We start from the raw sequence: 587 nt of genomic DNA on the forward strand, positions 1-587 counted from the left end.
AAGCATGACATCTCTCTCCAAGGACTGATCCAGCCTTGCAACATGGCCAAAGTATGTCAGACAGAGCTTCAGAATCCTTGCCTCCAAGGAGTAGCCTGGCATCACCCTTTCCAGCATTAATTTGTTTATTCTCTAAGCAGTCCCTGATATAGTCAATACTTTATTCCATCACCATGGCTCAAAGGCATCAACTCTCTTTCTATCAGCTCTAGTCATTGTCCAGCTCTCTGATACATAGCAAGTAATTGCAAAGACCATGGCCTGTATCAGGTGAACCTTAGTAGGCATAGATCAATACTAATTGCTATTATAAAATACAGTGTATATGAATGTTTAAAAAGCATCTTAAGAACATGTTTGATGCATTGAACATTAACAATGGAAGACTACACAAGTTGTATCCCATATCAAGGATATATACCTTTTATAAAAAAAGAAAAACACTGTTAAAAATACAGGAAACAAAAAATAGTAAAAAAAAAAAATGGATATCAGAAAAGACTCTGAAACTTGCTTTTCAATCAGGAGAGAAAAAAAAAGCAACAGGAAGAAATTACCAAACAAGATAGTCAAACAAACAGATGAGG

Source organism: Elephantulus edwardii, unplaced genomic scaffold, assembly GCF_000299155.1.
Source record: "Elephantulus edwardii isolate Elephantulus edwardi_28Jun2011 unplaced genomic scaffold, EleEdw1.0 scaffold00038, whole genome shotgun sequence".
Lineage (NCBI taxonomy): Eukaryota > Metazoa > Chordata > Mammalia > Macroscelidea > Macroscelididae > Elephantulus > Elephantulus edwardii.